The 25,579-nt window shown below is 46.3% G+C and overlaps 1 long non-coding RNA gene across 13 annotated transcripts in view; it reads left to right on the plus strand.

The window, feature by feature from the left end:
• Window positions 1-25,579, plus strand: part of LOC137312864 (uncharacterized) — a 1,008,715-nt gene that overhangs the window by 54,166 nt on the left and 928,970 nt on the right. For 3 of the 13 annotated variants that reach the window (XR_010960864.1, XR_010960867.1, XR_010960868.1), the window contains one exon: window positions 10,621-10,784. The exons of 9 other annotated variants lie outside the window; for them this stretch is intronic. This is a non-coding gene — a long non-coding RNA (uncharacterized lncRNA). Of the gene's footprint in view, window positions 1-7,281; window positions 7,455-10,620; window positions 10,785-25,579 lie in introns of those variants that run through there. One more of the 13 variants, XR_010960865.1, reaches the window with a different exon arrangement.

Below are 25,579 nucleotides of genomic sequence, written 5' to 3' on the forward strand. Positions count from 1 at the left end.
GATCTCTGAATGAGCTTCATTCATCCGCCTTAAATCCAATATTAACAGAGTTAACAAAAATCTAACAACCTCAGATATAAATTATCAATTGAGCTAACATCAACTTCCGTTTGCAGAAGAGAGTTCCAAACATCTCCCACCCTTTGCGTGTAGAAGTGTTTCATAACTTCACTCCTGAAAGTTCTGGCTCTATTTTTTGTTCTCAGACCCCGAGTGCTGGACTCCCCAACCAGCGGATCTAGTTTCTCTCTATCTACCCTATCATTTCACCTTAATATCTTGAAAACTTCGAACAAATTACCCCTTAATCTTCGAAATTCCAAAGAATGCAACCCTAGTTTGTGAAATCTCACTTCATTATTTAACCCTTGAAGTCCACTTCTCATTCTAGTTAATATAAAGTCCAAACTGAATTTTAACAGCTCGGTCAGTTTTAATGACTGACAAACAAGTAAAGATTAACTTTTATGAACGAGGACTCTCATGTTACACTTTCGTTTATTAGTTTTTGGTTGTTGAAGAACAATTCAAATTACAACATTATTTTTTAAACATTTCCCTTCTGTCTCTTTAATTTAATTCAATTATTTCTTTGGTTTTTGATTTTTTTTAAAATTTAGAATGCCATACAGCATGCTAACTTTAAAGGAATTAAGTCTGCTTGATTGTTTGAGCAATGCAGCCTGATTCTGTGGGCAGGTATTCTCGTCCTTACCGATTTTTGTGGTCGTGTCTTCTCCTCACATACCTTTCCAGCTGCGAAGCAAATCACGCTGCTCAGAGGCTGAGTTGATAGATCACAATTTTTGTAAAGTTCAAATTCAAGCAATTCATCGCCACAGAGCCTACAGTCAGTATTTTTGTTAATTTAATTCGCAGTAGCTGCAGTGAGCGTTGCCTCGCCGCTCGTAGCGATTTCTGGCCCAATGTCTCCTGCCGCTCTGCCAATTTCCTAACCAGGTCAATCATTTCCCCTCAATTCCATCAGCTTCAACTTTAGCAAACAGCCTCTTCTGAGGGACTTTATCGAATGCCTTTTGGAAGTCCATAGAAACAAACTCCATAGACATTCCCCTGTCCATTACTTTAGTCACCTCTTCAAAACAAAATCCATGCTGGTTCTTACTGATCAGCTGAAAATGTTCAAGGTGTTCAGTCACTATCCTTAATTAGAGACTCGAGTAATTTCTCGAAAACAGGTGTTTGGCGAACTGGTCCATAATTCCCTGGTTTCCTTCTGTCACCTTTCTTAATTAGTGGAGTGACATGTGCACTTTTCCAATTTAGATAAACGTTCATGCACCTTTAGGCTATTAACTAATCTGCCCCATTACTCATTATTAATTCCAGTATGGCCCGCCCCCTTGTTGGTCCTCGGATATATTGTTGCAGAAATCTTTCCTGAACCTACTCAAGAAATTCGTTACCTTTCTGACATGAGCTCGTCTGTTTATCCCAATCTATAAGAAAGATAATATATATCCCCTTTACAAACACACTGCTTGTCTAATCTCCGCATTTATACATTCTGCCGCTTCACAGCTGCTACAAGAGGGTCTATACACAACTCCCACTTTGTTCTTAGTTACTTTTCTATTTCCTAATTCTTCCAATAAAGTTTCCACTGCCTGCTCACCTATCGTTGTATCCTCTCTAATCAATGAAGTATTTGCATCCTTAATCACTCAGGATACTCCTCCCCCTCTACCAGTTCTCCTATCCTTCCGATAGACATTATAACCTGCTATATTCAGTTCCCATTCCTGACTGTTGTGCAGCCATGCCTCAGTAATGGCTACCATTTCGTACCCTGTAGGTTGAATTTGTGCCCGGATTTCATTCAATTCGTTGCTTTTGCTCCATGCGTTTGGATAAAGAACTCTTATTTGGGCCACACACCCTGCCCATATTGTAATATTGTATTTCTCACACTTTCCTTGTTTCTCCCTCCCGATTTAATTACTTTACATCTTCTCATTGTTTCCTTTACCTTCAGTGCTTAAAGCAAAATTTCTGACAATAGTCTCTTCCCTTTTGTTCTAGAATTGTATTTATATTACATTCCAACTGAGCCCTACACCCCATTTACTCGTTTAAAGCCCGATTTATCCTTCGCGCTGGGATGCTGGCCCCCGCCCGGGTCAGGTGGAGCCGCTCCCAACGGTACAGTTCCATCCTGTCTTAGTGCAGGTGCCAGTGTCCCACGAAATGGAACCACTCCTTCATCCATGTGATCTCCTCCCAAATCTGCTTATCCCTCCGACTATTTGCACCTGGCTCAGGTAATAATCCAGAGATTATAACCCCTGAGTGCATTTTTTTAAACTTTTGCTCCTGATATTCACAGTGTCTGTACTGTGAACTCCTCTCTCATGGCTGGACTGTGATCCACTCTCTCAGTGTCTGGACTGTAATACCCTCGCAGTATTTGGACTGTGATCACCTCTCTCAGTGTCTGGACTCTGATCGCCTCTCTCAGTGTCTGGACTGTGATCGCCTCTCTCACTGTCTGGACTGTTTACTCCTCTCTCAATGTCTGGTTTGATCTCAATTCTCAGTGTCTGGACTACGATCGACTTTCTCTGTGTCTGCACGATGGTGGGCCTGGGAATGATGCCCCCCCACCATGATACAATTGCCACACTCAGCACTGACCTGTGAATGAACTGCTCGAGTAAAAGAACACCAGTGAGAGACAGAACCTTCCGGTGTGAACAGAAAGATTCTTGTAATAACAGGGCTCACCAACAGAGACAATGTCACAGAATTAATGCTTTGGAATATGAGGCATGGGAAATACCAACCACCTTAGTTTAAACTGTGCCCAGGACAGGTATAAAATGGGTCAGATATAGAGTAAAGCACCCTCTACAATGTCACATCAAGCACTCCTGGGGCAGGTGAAGTTGGGGTTCGTAACAGATTACTGCAGTCTTCCATCAAACCGTCCCAGGGCAGGTCCAACAACGGTTAGATACAGAGTAAAGCTCCTTTAACACTGTCCCATCAAACACTCCCGGGGGAGCCTGGGCCTTTCCCAGAGATCAATGCCTTCCCCCATTCTCTGTCATTCTCCTTTCCTTCTAAGTCTGCTCCACTCTCTCAATCCGATTGATGTTAAGATACAAATTGCTGTTTTTGTCGAAATTCTTCCTGGAACAAATCCATTGAAGCAGCAACAAGTGGCTATTGTTCAGCTGCCAACAGCTCACAGGCATTTCCAAAACATCTCCTTCTGCCTCTATTTACTTATCCCTCCTCTCTTTCTCCATATACTGTTCCTCAAACTCCATCTCTTTCTCTGTCTGTCTCTGTCTGTCTCTCTCGTGTTCTCTCTCTCTCTCTCCCTCTACTCTCTCTTTCTCCCTTTACTCTCCCTCTTTCTCTTACCCCCTACATACACTGTACGGCACAGAAACAAGCCATTCGTCCCAACGAGTCCATGCCGTTGCTTATGCTGCAGATGGTCCTCCTTTCATCCTTCTTCATCGAACCCAATCAACATATCCTTCTATTCCCTTTTCCCCCGTGTGTTTATCTAGCTTAATCTAAGCAGCATCTTTGCTCGTCGCCTCAACTCACTTGTGGTAGCGAGTTGCTCACTCTCACCACTCCTTGGGTAAAGGAGTGTCTCCTGAATTAATATTGGATTTATCAGTGACCAGCTTCGATTTGTAACCCCTTGGTCTGCTCTCACTCGCGGATGACATTATTTTCTCTCCGTCCACCCTATCGAACCTGTCATTAAACTTAAAGATTTCGATCAGGTCACTCCTCAGTCTTTTCTTTTCAAGCTTGTTCTCCGTTGCGTGATATTTATATCCTCCCCGTTCTATGATATTGTTTCAGTAAACTGTCCGAGATGCACTATAACGCAGACAATGGGAAAATTGAAATCTCCGTTCATAACTGCTTTGCCTTAGCTACAGGCTCCTCTGAACTCCGTATTTCTGTGGGGGCTCAATTCTTCCTGTTTGAAGTATTTGTTTCATTAATTGAAAGCTTTTCATGCTCTATTTCCGCTCAGTGGGTTGTGATCTCCAGTGTGATCGAGCCGTCGACGGTTTCAGGCTCTGAACAGTAACTTGAGTCTGTGATCCAGGACTGACAGCACACCCCTTTAAAACAGACACAGGATGATCCTGGACTGACAGCACGCCCCTCATAAACAGTCACATAATGATGCGGGACTGACAGCACATCCGTTTAAAACAGACGCAGAATGATCCGGGACTGACAGCACACCCCTCATAAACAGTCACATAATGATGCGGGACTGACAGCACATCCCTTTAAAACAGACGCAGAATGATCCGGGAGTGACAGCACACCCCTTTAAAACAGACACAGGATGATCCTGGACTGACAGCTCACCCCTTTAAAACAGACGCAGAATGATCCGGTACTGACAGTACATCCCAGTAAAACAGACACAGGATGATCCTGGACTGACAGCTCACCCCTTTTAAAATGACACAGAATGATACGGGACTGACAGCACCAACATGAAAATGCTTCTCCGATGCTCTGTTCTGAGTGAATTTCCTTCCAAACTTTGCATTTATAATTCGCTCGCAGTCTAAAATAAAGAGTGGAAACTGCGCTCTTAATAAAAAGAACGTTCATGGTCCTTACAGGGATCAAACCTGCGCCCATTGTGGCATTAATATCACGCTCTCACCACCTGAGCTCATCATCACTCTCTCTTTTTGTCTTCCCTGTTTTTTTTTCTCTCTCTGATTTATTTTTTCTCTCTCTGGCCCTGTGTCGGTCTCTCTCCTTATCCCCCTTATCTTTCTCTGTCTTCCCCTCTGTCTCTGTTTCTCATCTTGTGCTCAACTTCTCTCTCTCTTACCCTGTCTCATCCCCTCTCACTCTGTCTCTCCTTCTCACCTTAATCTCCAGATGTTTCTCTCTCTCTCCTGCTCTCTCTCTGACTATACCCGTTCTGTCTCTCTATACACTCTCCCTCTTTCTTCAGCTCTATATTCTTTCTTCAGCTCTCCGCTCTGTGACAACAAAATAATTGGCCAAAGATCTCGGGTGAATTTGAAAACATTTTTTCACTGAGGTTTATTATGATTTGGAATGCATTTCCTGAAAGAGCGGTGGAACCACATTCCACAGGCTCTTTTTGAAGGCAAGTGGGCATATCATTGAAGAGGACTAGTTTGCAGGGTTATGGGGCAAAATCTGGGGTGCAGGACTAAATTGGGGAGTCCTTTCAAAGAACCAGGAGAGGCATGACGGGCCCAATATATGCTTAGTTTCCAGAAAAACTTAGACTGTACAGCTGAGAAACAGGCCATTCGGCACAATAGATACATGCCGGGGTTCATGTTCCACACGAGCCTCCCACCACCCTTCTTCATCTCACCCCATCAACATATCATATTCCTTTCTCATCTCATTGAAACATATAGTATTCTGAGGGGACTTGACAGGACAGATGGTGACACCACTGACTGGCGAATCTAGAACATTGGGGAATATTCATTCCCCATTCCCCAGATAAGGGGTCGGCCATTTAAGACTGAGATGAGCGCACTCGGTTTAACATCTCATCCAAATGACGACACTTCAAAGAGTAGAGCCCTCCCTCAGTACTGACCTTCCAACACTGCAGCGCTCTCTCAGTAGTGACCTTCCGACAGTGCACCGCTCTCACAGCACTGACCTTCCGACAGTGCAACACTCCCTCAGTACTGAGCTTCCGACAGTGCAGCACTCCCTCAGTCCTGACCATCCGACAGTGCAGCACTCCCACTTTACTGACCCTCCGAAGGTGCAACACTCCCCCATTACTGATTCTGCGGCCGTGCGGCGCTTCCTCAGTATTGCTCCTCTGACAGTGCAGCATTCCCTCAGTACTGACCCTCTGAGCATGCGGCGCTCCCACAGTACTGGCATAGGAAATTGTCGACCTGGATTAAGATGCTCAAGTCTCTGGTGTGTGTGGGGTCCGAGCGCAGGGCCTTCTTACTATGAGGCCAGATGCTGCCGACTGAGCCTCGGCTCATAATGACGATGTCAGCTTATTGCTTGACGAGTCTGTTGGACAGATCTCCCAACTTTGGCACCAGTTCCCAGTCGTGAGTGAGAAGGACTTTGCAGGCCCGTCTGGGCTCGGTGCGCCTGTCTGATACCGAGGCCATAGTTCAGAGGGCAGTTACGGAAACCAGTTTCGTGTGGGAGCTGATTCAGAGTTGGAGGGAAAGTTTGAGTATCAGGAACAAAATAGCTCTTTTTACCCATTCGGAAACTGGAATACTCCTGGGAGTAATTCTGAGTCTCCAAACTCACCTTAATTAGGGGAGTACGTTCTGAACTCTTGAGAAGGTGGGTCGGTGGGACTGCGGGATAAGGGGAGAAGGTTGGTTGGTTAGAGGGAGGAATATGGGCAGACGATGGATCGGTGAGATTAAGGAAAATGGGTAGAAATTGGGTAGGTTGGAATTAGTGATATGGGGATAAGGTTGCTCGTTGGGGATTGAGGGATATGGTTGGAAGGTAGGAAGGAGGGTAGGTAGGCATTGAGGGATATTTTGAGACGGTGGGTCGGTCGGGTTTCGCGATTGGGAGAGAAGGTTTGCAGTTGGCGATTAAGGGATATGAGGAGAAGGCATGTAGGTGGTGTTTAGTGATATGAGGAGAAGGTGGGCAGTTGTGGATTGAGGGATATCGTGAGAAGGTGCATTTTAATTAGCGTCATAAAGGAGGAGAGTGAATCAGAGGCAGGAAATTCCAGAGCTTAGGGACCAGGCAACTGAAGACACGGCCGCCAATGGTGCAGTGCAGGAAATCGGGGATGCGCGATGGACCTGAATGGGAGGAGCGCAGAGACCTCAGTGGGGGACGATGGGGTTGTAGTCTTGTTGGAGGTTACAGAGATAGGGGGGAGCGATGGCCGTGGAAGGTTTTGAACACAACGATGAGAATTTTCAAATCGAGGTGTTGCCGGACCGTGAGCCAATGCGAACACGGGGGCTGATGATTGAACCAAACTTTGTGCGAATTCGGATAAGGGCAGCTGAGTTTTGGATCAGCTGAAGTTAATGAAGGGTGGATGATGGAGGTTGGCAGAAGAGCATTGGAATATTCCAGTCTCGAGGTAACTGAGGCACGGATAAGGGTTTCAGCAATAGATGAGAAGAGGCAGGAGCGGAGACGGGCGAATTACAGAGATGGAAGTCAGCGGACTTGGTGATGGAGAGAATATGTGGTCGGAATCTCAGCTCAGGTTCAAATTGGACGTCAAAGATTGTGAATGGTCTGTTTCAGCATCAGAAGGTGTCCAGGGAGAGGGATGGAGTCGGTGGGTTCGGCCTGTGACGGGAGGACATGACGTGGACTGGCAGTGATAAACCCCATGGAACAATAACTAGACTCAGCACTGACCTGTGGGGCATCTGCCGGTGGAACACGGATCCATGCGAGAGGCAGAACATTCTGAGGTGATCAGAGAGAGTTTTTCAATAACAGGGCGGAGCAAAGTAAAACACTGTCACAGTGTTTAATGCTTAGGAATGTGAGGCATGAGGAAGATGATCCACCTCAGTCTGAACTGTTCAAACGTTCGAAACAGCACGGGTTAGATACTGAGTACAGCCCCTCTGCACTGTCCCATCAAACACTCCCCTGGCAGGTACAGCACAGGTTAGATACAGAGTAAAGCCCCCACTACACTGTCCCATCAAACACTCCAGGGCAGGTCCAGCACGAGTTAGATACAGAGTAAAGCTCCCTCTACACTGTCCCATCAAACACTCACAGGGCAGGTACAGCACGGGTTGGATAGAGAGCGAAAACCCCTCCAGAGTGTCCCGTCAACTATTTCCAGGATAGGTGCAGCACCGGTTCGATACAGAGTAACTCCCCCTAGACACTGTCCCATCAAAAACTCACAAGACATGTATATCACGGATTAGATAAGGAGTGAAAACCCCTCCAGAGTGTCCCGTCAAATACTCCCAGGGCAGGTAGAGCACAAGTTAGATAGAGAGTTACGCTCCATCTACACTATCCCTTCAAACACTCTCAGGGCATGAATAACAGAGTTTGGATACAGAGTAAAGCTCCCTCTACACCCTCCCATTCTCTGTTTGTGGGTGTCAGTCACACACCGGGTGAGATCTACCAACAGAGACTGGGATGAAGCCTGGGCCTTCCACACAGATCATTGTCTTCCCCCATTCTCGGTGATTCCAACGCCCTGTGATGCTGTGATCCTGATTGTTTCTCTCTCTCTCTCTCGATCTCTCTCTCTCTACTCTCTCTCTCCCTGACCAGTCTCTGTCACTCGCTCTGTCCTTGTCTCTCACAGTCTCTGTCTGTTTCTCTCCCTCTCTCTGTCCCTCTGTCGGTCTCCCTCACTCTCCTGCGGTCGTTCTCTGCCTTCCCCATTGTCTCTTTCATCTTCTTGTGTTCTCCTGATCTTCCTTTTGTCTCTGTCACATCCTCTCTTCCACTCTATCCCTCGACCCTCTCTGTCTTCTTCTACTCTCTCTCTCTCTATCTCTCTTCCACACCTTACTCTCCTGCATCTCCCACTCTCTCTGTCTGTACCCTCTCTGTCTCCTTCTACTCTGTCTTTCTCACGCACTCTACTCTCTCTCTCTCTCTCTCTCCCGCGCCTCTGTGAGATAAAATTAATTGGCAATATATCTCGATGGGAAAATAAGAAACATTTTTTTCAGCGTGATTTGATATGATATGGAATGCAATACCTAAAACAGCGGTGGAACCACATTCCATAGGCACTTTCAAAAGGCAATTGAACATGTCATTGAAGAGGAATAATTTGCAGGGTGATGGGGGAATCGCTGGGGTGTAGGACTAAATTGGGCAGTTCTTTCAAAAAGCTAACACAGGCATGACGGGCCGAATGTAGGCTAAGATTCCAGAATTACGTGGACTGCACAGCTCAGAAACAGGCCATACAGCCCAATAGGTCCATGCCGGTGCTGAAGCTCTCAACGACCCCTCGCCGATCCTTCTCAAACTAACCCCATCAACATGTCCATCTATTCCTCTGTCATCTCATTGAAACATAAAATAGAACATAAGATTCTGAGGGGGCTTGACAGGATAGATCCGGAGAGATTGTTTCCCTTGGCTGTCGAGTCGAGGACAAGGGGAAATTGTCTTCAAATAAGGGGTCGGCCATGTAAGACTGAGATGAGGAGGAATTTATTCACTCAGAGGGATGTGAATCATTGGAATTCTCTACCCAGAGGACTGTGGATGCTGAGTCGTTGAGTATATTCAAGGCTGGAATTGATAGAATTTTGGGCTCGAGGGGATTCAAGGGATTTGGGGATCGGGCGGGAAAGTGGAATTGAGGTAGAAGATGAAGCATGATCTGATTGAATGGTGGAGCAGGATCGAGGGGCTGGATGGCGTACTCCTGCTCCCACTTTTTATGTTCTTATGTTCTTTCTCTCTCATCTGTTTATCCAGATTCCCCTTAAACGCATCTTTGTGATCCATCTCAACTGCACTTCGTGGGAGCGAGTTTTACATTCTCACCAGTCACTGGGTTAAGAAATTTTTACTGAATTCATTATTCGATTCAATTCGATTTATTAGTGACTATCTTATAATAATGACCCTTGGTTCTGGTCTCCCCTTCAAGTGGAAACATCTTCTCCAGGTCGAAACTATCAAACACATCATTAATCTTAAAAAACTCTATCACGTAACTCCTCAGTCTTCTCTTTTCCAGAGAAAAGAGCCCCAGCTTTTTCTCTCTTTCCTGAAATGTGTAACCTCTCAGTTCTATGATATTTTTTCAGAAAACTGTCAGGGATGCATTCTTGAAATGTATTGACTTTGTGTCTCAGTCTATGTGAAAATTAAAATCTCCCATCATAACTGCTTTGCCTTAGCTACATGCTCCTCCGATCTCCGTATTTCTGTGTAGGGTCAATACTTCCTGTTTGAAGAACTTTTTCATTAAGTGAAAGCTTTTCATGCCCCAGTTCGTTTCAGTTGGTTGTGATCTCCAGTGTGATCGAGCCGTCTCTGGGTTCAGCTCTGAACAGCAACTTGATTCTCTGATCCGGGACTGACAGCACACCCATTTCAAACCGGCACAGAATGATCCGGGACTGATAGCACAACCCTTTAAAAACGACACAGAATGATCCGGGACTGACAGTACACGCCTTTCAAACAGACACAGAATGATCCGGGACTGACAGTACACCCCTTTTAAACAGACACTTCATGATCTGGGACTGATAGCACAACCCTTTAAAAACGACACAGAATGATCCGGGACTGACAGTGCACGCCTTTCAAACAGACACAGAATGATCAGGGACTGACAGCACACCCCTTTTGAACAGACACGTAATTAGTGAACATTTCAGATTCGGGGAAGTTTAGAACGGATTAACTGTGGACATTTGACTTTGTATTTGACAAATTTGACACAGCTTTTGTTGAGACGTGACTATATCGGTCAATGAATTTTGACACATGCGGCATATATGGGTTTTCAGAAGTTATTTGATAACGTGGCTCACAGGAGGCTTCAGATGTTTGGTGTCAGAGGAATTGTAGCCGCCTGGATGGAAGGTCGATAATGTGTTTAGTTTTCTCCATTGTTGTTCACAGACCGAACACCGCGATCACTGAGTTCTTGACAAAGTCTGACGGTTACCAACTGATCCAGTCAGTCAACGAAATTCTACCGGGACAGACTGGAACAGGAATTTGAAGAAGGGGTGGACGGAGTCAGCTTGTTGTCAACATACGAGAGGCATTTCAGTGGACAAGAACATCGGGTAAGTGGGAGGGGAACAGGATGAGTTTGGATTATTTAAACATCACAAAACTAACAGGATATCAGATCTTAGGATCATAGAAGTTAACAGAAGAGAAGCAGACCAAACTGGAAAGAAATGGTTCAAACTGCAATTATTGTGAATCTGAAACAATGAAAGGAAGAGGTGAAAATACCCAGCGGATCGGTCAGTATCTGGACAAAGGACAGGGGAACGGTTCAGGTCTAACTCTAGTGTGGACTGAATAAAAGTGAAACAGTTTTAGTGGAACTGGGAAAAGGACAGAACGGAGGCGACAAACAGGAGATAGTGGGAATTTCATGATTTGACTGACCTGGAATCTACTTCAGGATATTAAGAAATTGAGAGATGACAAAAATATCTGCGGAGTGAATGAGAGACATTTCAAAATGTGTAAGACCCGAACAGGGAAACTAATCAAACAAACTGTGGAGAGCGCGAAACCGAGGCCGTGCAGGGTTTTGTTCTCCCTCATTTATCACCGGGGGTGAATTCAACCTTCAGCGGACTCACAATCCGGGCAGTAGAACTTGCGGTGGAGCGTCACTCCCCGGGAGAGCACTTTGGGAAATTGCAGGCAATCAGCCCATAATATTCTGTCAATTATTTTCAATGGAATCGAAGTGAAAATGTGGCAGGGTGTGTAATGGACGGCCGATCTGACACCACCTGCTGAAGGTGGAAATCTCGGCAACCGAGTCATCGAATCATAGAAAATAGGAGCAGGAGAAGGCCATTCGGCTCTTCGAGCCTGCTCCAACATTCAATATGATCATGGCTGATCCTCTATCTCAATATCATATTCCCTCTTGTGAAGTTCTGACAACCCGCTTTTATGTTCCTTGCAAGTTCACACTCATACTCTATTGTTCCCTCTTAATCAATCTCTTGGCTCGTTTTTGCTCAATTCTGAACAGCTCCCAATCCTCAGGCTTGCTACATTTTCTGGCAAATTTATATGACTCCCCTTTGGGTCTCATCCTATCCATAATTTCTTTTGTTTGCCGTGTTTGGACCTCGTTTCCTTTTGTCTTTTTTGTGCCAGATTGGAATGTATAACTGTTGCAATTCATGCATTCGTTCTTTAAATGTCAGCCATTGCCTATCCACCGTCATACATTTTAATGAAGGTTCCCAATCTATCATAGCCAACTCACTCCTCATAACTTCTAAGTTTCCTTTGTTGAGATTTAGTACCCTAGTTTCGGATTGCACGACTTCACTTTGTATCTGAATGAATAATTTTATCATGTTGCGGTCACTCTTCCCGAAAGCACCCAGCACAACAAGGTTATTAATTAACCGCTTCTCAATGCACAACACCCAATCTTGGATAGCCTGTTCCCAAATTAGCTCCTCAACATACTGGTCTAAAATATCATCTCGGACACACTCTATAATTTAATGCTCCAAAGTAATGTTGCTAATTTTGTTTGGCCAGTATATATGTGAATTAAAGTCACCCATGATGAAGTGGGAATTGAAGGATATGGCGGAAATACGTCAATAGGGGATTCAGGGATAAGAGAGGTAGTTGTGGATTGAGGGATTTTTGTGAATGCGTGTCGGAGGGATTCAGTGATATGGGGAGTAGGTGTGTAGGTGGGGATTGAGGGATATGGGTAGAATGTTTGTCGGTGCGGTTGACGGATATGGTGAGAGGGTGGTTGAGTGGTAATTAATGGATATTGTGAGAAGGTGGTTGGGTGTGTTTGAATGATCTGCTGAGATGGTGCGTTTGTGGGATACGGAAGGAAGGTGGTTAGGTGGGGATTGAGGACTATGCTGAGAAGTTGGGTTGGTGGGATTGAGGGATATGGGGTTAAGGTCCATGGATGTTGATTGAGGGATCTCGGAATGTGGTTAGTTGGGATTGACTGACATGGTGAGACGTTGGGTAGATGGGATTGAGGGATATGTTGGGATGGTGTGTTGGTGGGGATTGAGTGATGTTGTGAGAATGTGGGAAGGTGGGGTTGAGTGTTACGGGGAGTGTTGTGTAGCTGTGATTTGAGTGTTATTGGGAGTTGGTTAGGTTGTACTGAGGGATATGGTGAGAATTTGGGTATCTGGGGTTTGAGGGATAGGGTGAGAAGGTGTGTAGGTGGGATTGAGGAATAAGGAGAGAATGTGGGTAGGTTGGGATTGGGGGATATGGGAGTAAGATAGGTCGGTGGGCAATGAGGGATATGGGGGGAAGATTGGTAGTTGGGAATTGTGGGATTTTGTATGACGGTGGGTCGGTGTGGTTGAGTGATATGTGGAGAAGGTGTGTAGGTGGGGATTGAGGAATATGGGGAGAAAGTGGTCAGTGTGGTGGACGGATATGGTGAGGAGATGGTTAAGTGTGATTGTGGGAAATATGAATAAAGGGGTAGGTTATGATTGAGAGATATTGTGAGAAACTGGTTAGGTGGGTTAGAGTGATCTTGGGAGAAGGATGGTCGGAAGGAATGCGGGATATGGAGAGAAGTTGGGTCGCCGTGTGTCAGGTATTTGTGGAGAAGGTGATTAGGTGGAGTTTGAGGGAAATGTGGAGAATGTGGGTTGGTGGGTATTGATGGATATTGTGTGAATGTGTGTTGGTGGGGTTGAGTGATGTGGGCAGAAATTCGGTAGGTGGGGTTGATGGATATGGTGAGAAGGTGATACGTTTTGTTGAGGGATATTGTGAGAAGGTTTGGGTGGTTGTGTTGAGTGAAATGGGGACAAGATCGGTCGGTGGGCGTCTCTCTCTCTTTCCCTGTCCCTCTCCCTAGACCCCTCACTCTCTCTCTGTGTCTCTCCCTCCTCGCTCTCTGCTCGTATTCTCACTCTGCTCGCTTTCTCACCCCTTCCTCTCTCCCTCTCTCTCTCTCGCCCTCTCTCACTCTGTATGTCGCACTCTCCTCGCTCCGTAATCGCTCTCACCCTCTCACCCACTCCATGTCTCTCCCCGTTCCTCTCTCTCTCTCTCTCACCCTCTCACCCACTCCATGTCTCTCCACATTCCTCTCTCTCTCTCTCTCACCCTCTCACCCACTCCATGTCTCTCCACATTCCTCTCTCTCTCTCTCTCACCCTCTCACCCACTCCATGTCTCTCCACATTCATCTCTCTCTCTCTCTCACCCTCTCACCCACTCCATGTCTCTCCCCATTCATCTCTCTCTCTCTCTCACCCTCTCACCCACTCCATGTCTCTCCCCATTCATCTCTCTCTCTCTCTCACCCTCTCACCCACTCCATGTCTCTCCCCATTCCTCTCTCTCTCTCTCACCCTCTCACCCACTCCATGTCTCTCCACATTCCTCTCTCTCTCTGTCTCTCTCTCTCTCTCACTCTCTCAGTCTCTGACTCTTCCCCATCTCTCACTATTTCTCTTCCGTTTCTCTGTCTCCACTTTTTCTTTCTCTTTCTGTCTGTTTCTCCATCTGTCTGTCTCTTTCCTTCTCCCTCGCCCCCAATATCTCTCTGTCTGTATTATTCAGATTCTCACAGTCTGTCTGCCTGTCTCTCTGTCACTCCGCCGCCTCCTCATTGTCTCTCTCGGTGTCTCTCTGCCTCTGCACTGTGGCATCCTCTTTCGTTCTTCACTCTCTCCCCTCACTCTCTGCCTCTACTCTCCATCTCTCTCCCTCTCCACCTCTCGTCTCCACCTCTCTCAGTCACTAACTCTCTCCCTTTCCATATATCTCACCTTCAATTTCAAGCTTCCCTTTTACTCGTTCTCTTTGTCTCTGCCAAGACACTCTGTGCCACTACACTCTGTGCACTACAGTCTGTGCCACTACACTCTCTGCCACGACACCCTCTATCCCATCCCCATCCCTCTGACTCTTTCCCTCAGGTTCTCTCTTTCCCAGTCACTCACCCTTCACTTTCTTTCTCTCTCTCTTTCTTTCCCCGTCTCTCTACAAGTACCGTCCTCTCTCTGTCGCTACTCTCTCTCTCTCTCTCTGTCTCCCTCCATCGACACTCACTGATCCATCTCCGTCTCTCCCTCTCTTTCTTCCTCCCTCCGCCCACTCTCTCTGTCTGTTTCTCCCTCTGTTTGCATCTTTCATTCTTTCTCCCCCACCATCTCTCTGTCTCTATAATTCTGTCTCTCTCTCTATGTCTCTCTCTCTCTCTGCTGATTCTCTGCCTTTCTATCACTATCTCTCTGTCTCCCTCTCCATCGCTCTCCCCCCGCCATTCGTCTCTCTCTCTCTCTCTCTCTCCGTCTCCCTCTGCGTCTCTCTCTCTCTTCACCTCAGCTATCTCTCCCTCTGTCCTCGTCTCTCCCTCCATCCTCGTCGCTACCTCTCTGTCTGTCTCTCTTTCGGGCTCTCCTATTTCTCTCGATCTCTTGCTCTCTCCTCTCTGTTTCTATCTCTCTTTGTAACCTGTCTGTATCTCTCGTTCACTCTCCCGAACTATCTGTCGATATCTTCATTTTTCTCTCTCCCTCCCTCTCCCCATTTATCAACCGTTTTGCTCATGTCTCTCTTTCTCTTGCCGCTTTCTCTGTATCTCTTTGCTCTGTCACTGCTGGTCAGCAGCGCCGACTGTTGACGATTGGGGTGGTTGATGAAATTGACCAGGAACGTCGGAACAGGATTCGGTCATTTGATCCCTCGAGCCTGTTACGCCATTCAATGGCATCATGGCGGATGTCTGACTGAACTTCATTCACCCGCCTGAAACCCAATATTAACAGAGTTAACAAAAATCTAACATCCTCAGATTTAAAATTAACATTTGAGCGAACATCAACTTCCGTTTGCAGAAGAGAGTTCCAAACATATCCCACCCTTTGCGTGTAGAAGTGTTTCATAACTTCACTCCTGAAAGTTCTGGCTCTAATTTTCAGGCTGACACCACGTGTGCTGGACTCCCCAACCAGCGGACATGGTTTCTCTCTATCGACCCTATCAGTTCCCCTTAATGTCTTGAAAACTTCGAACAAATCACCCCTTAATCTTCTAAATTCCAGAGAATGCAAACCTAGTTTGTGTAATCTCACTTCATTGTCTGACCCTTGAAGTCCAGGTATCATTATAGTAAATACAATGTCCAAACTGAGTTTTAACAGCTCGGTAAGTTTTAATGACTGCGAAACAAGTGAAGATTAACTTTTTAAAACGAGGACTCTCATGTTACTCTTTATTTTATTAGTTTTTGGTGATTGAACAACAATTAAAGCTCCAAAATAATGTTTTAAACTTTTCCCTTCTGTCTCTTTAATTTAATTCGATTATTTCTTTGGTTTTTGATTTTTTTTAATTTTACAATGCCACACAGAATGCGAACTTTAAAGGAATGAAGTCTGCTTGATTGTTTCAGCAATGCAGCCTGATTCTGTGGGCGGGACTACTCGTCCTTACCGATTTTTGTGGTCGTGTCTTCTCCTCACACACCTTTCCAGCTGCGCAGCAAATCAAGCTGCTCAGAGGCTGGGTTGATAGTGCACAATTTTTGTGAAGTTCGAATTTTAGCAATTGATCGCCACAGAGCCGACAGTCAGTAGTTTTGTTAATTTAATTCGCAGCAGCTGCAGTGAGCGTTGCCTCGCCGCTCGTAGCGATTTCTGTCCCAATGTCTCCTGCCGCTCTGCCAATTTCCTATCCAGGTCAATCAATTCCCCTCAATTCCACCAGCTTCAACTTTAGCGAACAGTCTCTTCTGAGGGACTTCATCGAATGCCTTTTGGAAGTCCATTGAAACAAACTCCATAGGCATTCCCCTGCCCACTACTGTGGTGACCTCTTCAAAACAAAATCCATGCTGGCTCTTTCGATCAGCTGAAAATGTTCAAGGTGTTCAGTCACTATCCTTAATTAGAGACTCGAGTAATTTCTCGAAACAGATGTTTGGCGAACTGGTCCATAATTCCCTGGTTTTCTTCTGTCACCTTTCTTAAATAGTGGAGTGACATGTGCAGTTTTCCAATTTAGATAAACGTTCATGCACCTTTAGGCTATTAACTAATCTGCCCCATTACTCATTGATAATTCCAGTATGGCCCGCCCCCTTGTTGGTCCTCGGATATATTGTTGCAGAAATCTTTCCTGAACTTACTCCAGAAGTTCGTTACCTTTCTGACATGAGCTCGTCTGTTTATCCCTATCTACATGAAAGTAAAAATCTATCCCCTTTACAAACACACTGCTTGTCCAATCTCCGCATTTATACATCCTGCCGCTTCACAGCTGCAACAGGAGGGTGCATAAACAACTCCACACTTTGGTCTTAATTCCTTTTCTATTTCCTAATTCATCCAATGAAGTTTCCACTGCCTGCTTACCTCTCGTTACATCGTCTCTTATCAATGAAGTCAATTCATACTTAATCACTCAGGATACCCCTCCCCCTCTACCAGTTCTCCTATCCTTCTTTTCGACATTACAACCTGGTACATTCAGTTCCCATTCCTGACTGTTGTGCAGCCATGCATCAGTAATGGCTACCATTTCGTACCCTGCAGGTTGAATTTGTGCCCGCATTTCATTCAATTTGTTGCTTATACTCCATGCGTTTCTATAATGAACGCTTATTTGGGCCACACACCCTACCCATATTGTATTATTGTATTTCTCACAATTTCCTTGTTTCTCCCTCCGGATTTAATTACTTTACATCTTTCAATTTTTCCTTTACCTGCAGTGCCTAAAGCTTAATTTCTGACGATAGTCTCTTCCCTTTTGTTCTAGAATTGTTATTTATATTACTTTCCAACTGAGCCCTACCCCCCATTTACTCGTTTAAAGCCCGATTTAACCTGAGCGCCTGGATCCTGGCCGCCGCCCGGGTCAGGTGGTGCCGCTCCCAACGGAACAATTGCATCCTGTCCTCGTGCAGGTGAATGTGTCCCACGAAATGGAACCACTCCTTCATCCATGTGTTCTCCTCCCAAATCTGCTTATCCCTCCGACTCTTTGCACGCGGCTCAGGTAATAATCCAGAGATTATAACCCTTGAGTGCATTTAAAAAAAAAAAATTGCTCCTGATATTCTCAGTGTCTGAACTGTGATCTCCTCTCTCATGGCTGGACTGTGATCCACTCTCTCAGTGTCTGGACTTTGATCTCTCTCAGTGTCTGGACTGTAATACCCTCGCAGTATTTGGACTGTGATCGCCTCTCTCAGTGTCTGGACTGTGATGCCCTCTCACTGTCTGGACTGTGATCTCCTCTCTCACTGTCTGGTCAGTGATCGACTCTCTCAGTGTCTGGACTGTGGTCTCCTCTCTCAATGTCTGGTCTGATCTGCTTTCTCAGTGTCCGGGCTGTGATCTCCTCTCTCAGTGTCTAGACTCTGATCTCCTCTCTCAGTGTCTGCACTGTAATCACCACTCTCAGTGTCTGGGCTGTGATCTCCTCTCTCAGTGTCTGCACTGTGATCACCACTCTCAGTGTCTGGACTGTAATCACCACTCTCAGTGTCTGGACTGTGATCATCACTCTCAGTGTCTGGACTGTGATCACCTCTCTCAGTGTCTGGACTGTGATCTCCTCTCTCAGTGTCTGGACTGTGATCTCCTCTCTCAGTGTCTGGACTGTGATCACCACTCTCAGTGTCTGGACTGTGATCTCCTCTCTCAGTGTCTGGACTGTGATCTCCTCTCTCGGTGTCTGGACTGTGATCTCCTCTCTCAGTGTCTGGACTGTGATCTCCTCTCTCAGTGTCTGAACTGTGATCTCCTCTCTCAGTGTCTGGACTGTGATCTCCTCTCTCAGTGTCTGGACTGTAATCACCACTCTCAGTGTCTGGACTGTGATCTCCTCTCTCAATGTCTGGACTGTGATCTCCTCTCTCAATATCTGGACTGATCTCCTCTCTCAGTGTCTGGACTGTGTTTTGATCTCTCATTGAATGGACAACGATCTACTCTCTCTGTGTCTGCACGATGGTGGGCCCTGGGAATGATGCCCCCCTCCCCCACCATCATACAATTGCCACACAGCACTGACCTGTGAAGGAACTGCTCGAGTAACAGAATACCAGTGAGAGACAGAACCTTCCGGTGTGAACAGAAAAAAATTTGTAAGAACAGGGCTCACCAACAGAGACACTGTCACGGAATTAATGCTTTCTAATATGAGGCATGGGAAATACCAACCAACTTATTTTAAAGTGTTCCCAGGACAGGTATAAAATGGGTCAGATATAGAGTAAAGCAACATCTACAATGTCACATCAATCACTCCTAGTGGAGGTGAAGTTGCGGTTCGTAAAAGATGAAAGCTCCCTCTGCACTCTTCCATCAAACCGTCCCAGGGCAGGTCCAACAACGGTTAGATACAGAGTAAAGCTCCCTTTACACTGTCCCATCAAACACTCCAGGGGCAGTTACAACACAGGTTAGATACAGAGTAAAAGTCCCTCTGCACTCTCCCATGCTCTGTGTGTGGGTCTCAATCCCACACCGGGTGATATCTTCGAACGGAGACAGGGATGGAGCCTGGGACTTTCCCAGAGATCAATGCGTTCCACCATTCTCGGTCATTCTCCCTTCCTTCTATGTCTGCTCCAGTCTCTCAGTCCGATTGATGTTAAGATACAAATTTCTGTTTTTGTCGAAATTCTTCCAGGAACAAATCCATTGAAGCAGCAACAAGTGGCTATTGTTCAGCTGCCAACAGCTCACAGGCATTTCCAAAACATCTTCTTCTGTCTCTATTTACTTATCCCTCCTCTCTTTCTCGATATACTGTTCCTCAAACTCCATCTCTTTCTCTGTCTGTCTCTGTCTGTCTCTCTCGTGTTCTCTCTCTCTCTCTACTCTCTCTTTCTCCCTTTGCTCTCTCTCTTTCTCTTACCCCCTGCATGCACTGTGCAGCACTGAAACAAGCCATTCGTCCCAACGAGTCCATGCCGTTGCTTATGATGCAGATGATCCTCCTTCCATCCTTCTTCATCGAACCCAATCAACATATCCTTCTATTCCCTTTTCCCTCGTGTGTTTATCTCGCTTATTCTTAGCAGCATCTTTGCTCGTCGCCTCAACTCACTTGTGGTAGCGAGTTGCTCACTCTCACCACTCCCTGGGTAAAGGAGTGTCTCCTGAATTAATATTGGATTTATCAGTGACCAGCTTCGATTTGTAACCCCTTGGTCTGCTCTCACGAGCGGATGACATCATTTTCTCTCCGTCGACCCTATCGAACCTGTCATTAAACTTAAAGATTTCTATCACGTCACTCCTCAGTCTTTTCTCCGTTTCGTGATAGTTATATCCTCCCCGTTCTATGATATTGTTTCAGTAAACTGTGCGAAATGCACTATAACGCAGACAATGGGAAAATTGAAATCTCCCTTCATAACTGCTTTGCCTTAGCGACAAGCTCCTCTGATCTCCGTATTTCTGTGGGGATCAATTCTTCCAGTTTGAAGTATTTGTTTCATTAATTGAAAGCTTTTCATGCTCCAGTTCCACTCAGAGGGTTGTGATCTCAATTGTGATCGAGCCGTCGACGGTTTCAGGCTCTGAACAGTAACTTGAGTCTGTGATCCAGGACTGACAGCACACCCCTTTAAAACAGACACAGTATGATCCTGGACTGACAGCACGCCCCTCACAAACAGTCACATAATGATGCCGGACTGACAGCACATCCCTTGAAAACTTACGCAGAATGATCCGGGAGTGACAGCACACCCCTTTAAAACAGACACAGGATGATCCTGGACTGACAGCTCACCCCTTTTAAACAGACACAGAATGATACGGGACTGACAGCACCAACATGAAAATGCTTCTCCGATGCTCTGTTCTGAGTGAATTTCCTTCCAAACTTTGCATTTATAATTCGCTCGCAGTCTAAAATTAAGAGTGGAAACTGCGCTCTTAATAAAAAGAACGTTCATGGTCCTTACAGGGATCAAACCTGAGCCCATTGTGGCATTAATATCACGCTCTCACCACCTGAGCTCATCGTCACTCTGTTTGTCTTCCCTTGTTTTTTTTTCTCTCTCTGATTTATTTTTTCTCTCTCTGGCCCTGTGTCGGTCTCTCTCCTTATCCCCCTTATCTTTCTCTGTCTTCCCCTCTGTCTCTGTTTCTCTTCTTGTGCTCACCTTCTCTCTCTCTTACCCCGTCTCATCCCCTCTCACTCTCTCTCTCTTTCTCACCTGATTCTCCGGATGTTTCTCTCTCTCTCCTGCTCTCTCTCTGACCATACTCGTTCTGTCTCTCTATACACTCTCCCTCTTTCTTCAGCTCTATATTCTTTCTTCAGCTCTCCTCTCTGTGATGACAAAATAATTGGCCAAAGATATCGGGCAAATTTGAAAACATTTTTTCACTGAGGTTTATTATGATTTGGAATGCATTTCCTGAAAGAGCGGTGGAACCACATTCCACAGGCTCTTTTTGAGGGCAAGTGGGCATATCATTGAAGAGGACTAGTTTGCAGGGTTATGGGGCAAAATCTGGTGTGTTGGACTAAATTGGGGAGTTCCTTCAAAGAACGAGCACAGGCATGACGGGCCCAATGTATGCTAAGTTTCCAGTTAAACTTAGACTGTACAGCTGAGAAACAGGCCATTCGGCACAATAGATACATGCCGGGGTTTATGTTCCACACGAGCCTCCCACCACCCTTCTTCATCTAACCCCATCAACATATCCTATTCCTTTCTCATCTCATCGAAACATATAGTATTCTGAGGGGACTTGACAGGATAGATGGTGACTCCACTGACTGGCGAATCTAGAACATTGGGGAATATTTATTCCCCATTCCCCAGATAAGGGGTCGGCCATTTTAGACTGAGATGAGCGCACTCGGTTTAACATCTCATCCAAATGACGAAACTTCAAAGAGTTCAGCCCTCCCTCAGTACTGATCTTCCAACACTGCAGCGCTCTCTCAGTACTGACCTTCCGACAGTGCAACACTCCCACTTTACTGACCCTCCGAAAGTGCAACACTCCCTCATTACTGATTCTCCGACCGTGCGGCGCTTCCTCAGTATTGCTCCTCTGACAGTGCAGCATTCCCTCAGTACTGACCCTCTGAGCGTGCGGCGCTCCCACAGTACTGGCATAGGAAATTGTCGACCTGGATTAAGATACTTAAGTCTCTGGTGTGTGTGGGGCCCGAGCGCAGGGCCTTCTTACTATGAGGCCAGATGCTGCCTACTGAGCCTCGGCTCATAATGACGATGTCAGGTTATTGCTTGACGAGTCTGTTGGACAGATCTCCCAACTTTGGTACCAGTTCCCAGTCGTGAGTGAGAAGGACTTTGCAGGCCCGTCTGGGCTCGGTGCACCTGTCTGATACCGAGGCCATATTTCAGAGGGCAGTTACGTCAACCAGGTTAGTGTGGGAGCTGATTCAGAGTTTGAGGGAAAGTTTGAGTATCAGGAACAAAATAGCTCTTTTTAACCCTTCAGAAACTGGAATACTCCTGGGAGTGATTCTGAGTCTCCAAACTCACCTTAATTAGGGGAGTACGTTCTGAACTCTTGAGAAGGGGGTAGGTGGGATTGAGGGATAAGGGGAGAAGGTTGGTAGGTGAGAGGGAGGAATATGGGCAGACGATGGATAGGTGAGATTAAGGAAAATGGGTAGAAAGTGGGTAGGTTGGAATTAGTGATATGGGGATAAGGTTGCTAGTTGGGGATTGAGGGATATGGTTGGAAGGTGGGATTGAGGGTTATTTTGAGACGGTGGGTAGGTCGGGTTTAGCGATTGGGAGAGAAGGTTTGCAGTTGGCGATTAAGGGATATGAGGAGAAGGCAGGTAGGTGGTGTTTAGTGATATGAGGAGAAGGTGGGCAGTTGTGGATTGAGGGATATCGTGAGAAGGTGAATTTTAAGTCGCGTCATAAAGGAGGAGAGTGAATCAGAGGCAGGAAATTCCAGAGCTGAGGGACCAGGCAGCTGAAGACACGGCTGCCAATGGTGCAGTGCAGGAAATCGGGGATGCGCGGTGGACCAGAATGGGAGGAGCGCCGAGACCTCAGTGGGGGACGATGGGGTTTTAGTCTTGTTGGAGGTTACAGAGATAGGGGGAGCGATGGCCGTGGAAGGTTTTGAACACAACGATGAGAATTTTCAAATCGAGGCGTTGCCGGACCGTGAGCCAATGCGAACACAGGGGGTGATGATTGAACCAAACTTTGTGCGAATTCGGATACGGGCAGCTGAGTTTTGGATGAGCTGAAGTTAATGAAGGGTGGATGATGGAGTTTGGCAGAAGAGCATTGGAATAGTCCAGTTTCGAAGTAACTAAGGCACGGATAAGGGTTTCAGCAATAGATGAGAAGAGGCAGGAGCGGACACGGGCGAATTACAGAGATGGAAGTCAGCGGACTTGGTGATGGAGAGAATATGTGGTCGGAATCTCAGCTCAGGGTCAAATCGCACGTCAAGGATTGTGAATGGTCTGTTTCAGCATCGGGGAGAGGGATGGAGTTGGTGGGTTCGGCCTGTTTCGGGAGTACATGACGTGGACTGGCAGTGATAAACCCCATGGTACAATAACCAGACACAGCACTGACCTGTGGGGCATCTGCCGGTGGAACACGGATCCATGCGGGAGGCAGAACATTCTGAGGTGATCAGAGAGAGTTTTACAATAACAGGGCGGAGCAAATTAAAACACTGTCTCGGTGTTTAATGCTTAGGAATGTGAGGCATGAGGAATATCAACCACCTCAGTCTGAACTGTTCAAATGTTGGAAACAGCACGGGTTAGATACAGAGTACAGCCCCTCTACACTGTCCCATCAAACACTCCCCTGGAAGGTACAGCACAGGTTAGATACAGAGTAAACCCCCCACTACAATGTCCCATCAAACACTGCCAGGGCAGGTCCAGCACGAGTTAGATACAGAGTAAAATTCCCTCTACACTGTCCCATCAAACACTCCCAGGGCAGGTACAGCACGGGTTAGATACAGAGTGAAAACCCCTCCAGAGTGTCCCGTCAACTACTTCCAGGATAGGTGCAGCACCGGTTCGATACAGAGTAACTCCCCCTCGACACTGTCCCATCAAAAACTCACAAGACAGGTACAGAACGGATTAGATAAGGAGTGAAAACCCCTCCAGAGTGTCCCGTCAAATACTCCCAGGGCAGGTAGAGCACAAGTTAGACAGAGAGTTACGCTCCTTCTACACTATCCCTTCAAACACTCTCAGGGCATGAATAACAGAGTTTGGATACAGAGTAAAGCTCCCTCTACACTCTCCGATTCTGTGTGTGTGTGTGTCAGTCACACACCGGGTGAGATCTACCAACAGAGACTGGGATGAAGCCTGGGCCTTCCCCACGGATCATTGTCTTCCCCCATTCTCGGTGATTCCAACGCCCTGTGATGCTGTGATCCTGATTGTTTCTCTCTCTCTCTCGTTCTCTCTCTCTCTACTCTCTCTCTCCCTGACCAGTCTCTGTCACTCGCTCTGTGCCTGTCTCTCACACTCTCCGTCCGTCTCTCCCCGTTTCACTCTCTGTCTGTTTCTCACCCTCTCTCTGTCCCTCTGTCGGTCTCTCTCACTCTCCTGTGGTCGTTCTCTGCCTTCCCCATTGTCTCTTTTATCTTCTTGTGTTCTCCTGATCTTCCTCTTGTCTCTGTCTCATTCTCTCTTCGCCTCTATCCCTCTACCCTCTCTGTCTTCTTCTATTCTCTCTTTTTCTCTCTTTCTCAACCCACTCTCCTCTCTCTATCTCTGTCTCTCGTACACTCTCTGTCTGTACTGTCTCTGTCTCCTTCTACTCTCTCTCTCTCGATTTCTCTTCCACACCTTACTCTCCTGTATCTCCCACTCTCTCTGTCTGTACCCTCTCTGTCTCCTTCTACTCTGTCTTTCTCACGCAATCTACTGTCTCTCTCTCTCTCTCTCTCTCCCGCGCCTCTGTGAGATAAAATTAATTGGCAATATATCTCGATGGGAAATGAAGAAACATTTTTTCAGCGTGATTTGATATGATATGGAATGCAATACCTAAAAGAGCGGTGGAACCACATTCCATAGGCACTTTCAAAAGCCAATTGAACATGTCATTGAAGAGGAATAATTTGCAGGGTGATGGGGAAATCGCTTGGGTGCAGGACTAAATTGGGCAGTTCTTTCAAAAAGCTAGCACAGGCATGACGGGCCGAATGTAGGCTAAGATTCCAGAATTACGTGGACTGCACAGCTCAGAAAAAGGCCACACAGCCCAATAGGTCCATGCCGGTGCTGAAGCTCTCAACGACCCCAGGCCTATCCGTTTCAATCTAACCCCATCAACATGTCCTTCTATTCCTCTGCCATCTCATTGAAACATAAAATAGAACATAAGATTCTGAGGGGGCTTGACAGGATAGATCCGGAGAGATTGTTTCCCTTGGCTGTCGAGTCTAGGACAAGGGGAAATTGTCTTCAAATAAGGGGTCGGCCATGTAAGACTGAGATGAGGAGGAATTTATTCACTCAGAGGGATGTGAATCATTGGAATTCTCGACACAGAGGACAGAGGATTCTGAGTCGTTGAGTATATTCAAGGCTGGAATTGATAGAATTTTGGGCTCGAGGGGATTCAAGGGATTTGGGGATCGGGCGGGAAATTGGAGTTGAGGTAGAAGATCAAGCATGATCTGATTGAATGGTGGAGCAGGATCGAGGGGCTGGATGGCGTACACCTGCTCCCACTTTATATGTTCTTATGTTCTTTCTCTCTCATCTGTTTATCCAGATTCCCCTTAAACGCATCTTTGCGATCCTTCTCAACTGCACTTCGTGGAAGCGAGTTTTACATTCTCACCAGTCACTGGGTTAAGAAGTTTTTACTGAATTCATTATTCGATTCAAT

The sequence above is a fragment of the Heptranchias perlo genome, unplaced genomic scaffold (genome assembly GCF_035084215.1).
Source record: "Heptranchias perlo isolate sHepPer1 unplaced genomic scaffold, sHepPer1.hap1 HAP1_SCAFFOLD_44, whole genome shotgun sequence".
Lineage (NCBI taxonomy): Eukaryota > Metazoa > Chordata > Chondrichthyes > Hexanchiformes > Hexanchidae > Heptranchias > Heptranchias perlo.